This window comes from Phascolarctos cinereus, unplaced genomic scaffold, assembly GCF_003287225.1.
Source record: "Phascolarctos cinereus isolate Bilbo 61053 unplaced genomic scaffold, phaCin_HiC Scaffold_7;HRSCAF=346, whole genome shotgun sequence".
Taxonomy (NCBI): domain Eukaryota; kingdom Metazoa; phylum Chordata; class Mammalia; order Diprotodontia; family Phascolarctidae; genus Phascolarctos; species Phascolarctos cinereus.
The window spans coordinates 50847844-50849483 of NW_027556180.1; the positions used below are offsets into that span (position 1 = coordinate 50847844).

General features: G+C 32.2%; 1 non-coding gene across 1 annotated transcript; it reads left to right on the forward strand.

The window, feature by feature from the left end:
• The first annotated feature begins 1109 nt into the window (after nucleotides 1-1109).
• On the forward strand, nucleotides 1110-1216 carry LOC144454914 (U6 spliceosomal RNA). The gene has a single exon (XR_013483462.1). It is a non-coding gene; the product is annotated as a U6 spliceosomal RNA (small nuclear RNA).
• The last annotated feature ends 424 nt before the right edge of the window (nucleotides 1217-1640 follow it).

The window sequence follows — 1640 nt, forward strand, 5'->3', positions numbered from 1 at the left end:
ATTGCAGGATAGATTTATAATTTCTTGAGTAAAGCAAGAGTTTCACTGTTATCTTTGGATCCAATCTCTAGTTTCCTTCCTGACACATAGTAAATGCTTTTCTTTTATATAGCACATTGTCTGGAATATACTAATTGTTAATGAATTCTTTATGAATTTATCAATTCATTGTTTTATCAGTTTTTTTAAGTTGAGTTCTTAAAATCAGAGTATAAGTTTTTGAAGATTCTAACAAACTATCAACAGAAGATTAACCACTAAGTAATGAAGTCCTGATTTTTTTTGAAGCTACAGAAAATTGTGGCACTTTGGAAGTAAGGTAAATGATATTAAAAATGTGTTAAGACTTCAGTCAACTACTACTAGGTCTGTAGCCCAAAGAGATCATATAAGAGGAATAAGGCCCTACATGTGCAAAAATATTTATAGCAGCTATGCTCCCGGTGACAAAATATTGGAAATTGGGGGGGATGCCCATCAATTGGAGAATGTCTGTACAAGCTGTGGTAAAAGAATGTAATGGAAGACTATTGTGCAGTAGGAAATGATGAACAGTAATATTTCAGAAAAAACAGGGAAAGATTTGTAGAAACTGATGCAAAGTGAAATGAGCATAACTGAGAAAACATTGCATACAGTTTCAGAAACACCATATGATGATCAACTCTGAAAGGTTCAACTTTCTCAGCAACACAGTGATCTAAGGCAAGTACAAAGGAATCATGAAGGAAAATGCTATCTATACCCAGATAAAGAATTGAAGGACTCTGAATGCAGATCAAAGCATTTTTTCCACTTTATTCTTTCTAGTGTTTTATTCTTCTTTTTATCTGTTACTTCTTCCACAACTGTGATGAATATAGACATGTTTTACATAATAGCATATATATATATATATATATATATATATATATATATATATATATATATACAGTATATCAGACTGCCTCCCATTGTCAGAGGAGGGGCGGGAAAGGAAGGATAAGAATGTGGAACTCAAAATAGCCTAAAAATGAATGCTGAAAATTGTCTTGATATGTAATTGTGGGGAAAAAATAGAATACTATTGAAAGCAAAAAAAAAGAAACAGGTCAGAATGGAATGGCTTGGTGCTTGCTTTGGCAGCACATATACTAAAATTGGAACAATACAGAGAAGATTAGCATGATCCCTGCACAAGGAATACATGCAAATTGTTGGAGTGTTCCATATTTTTAGATGGGTTGGTAGGTTAAGAAATAGGAGGGCAAGGTAGCAAGTAGAAGTAGAGCAAGGGAGTGAGGAATGATAAGGTAAATACAGTGAGAAGGATAGTGAGGAAAAACAGGAAGGAGGAAAATACACAATAAGTAGTTGTAGCTTAGAGTATGAATGGTATGAATCTACCCATAAAACAGAAAACAGAAAGGCAGAACAGGTTAAAAATGTTAATTAAACAATATGTTGCTTTCAGGAAACATTATAAAAATGAGAGAAACACACAAAGATAAAATAAAGGGCAGCAATTGAATTTATTATCTAAGTAATTCAGGGGTAGTAACTAATTGTAATCTCAGACAAAGTTAAAGTTAAAAGAGATTTAATCAAATGAGAAAAATAGAGAAACTACATCATCAGCAATATTATTTAATATTGTTTTA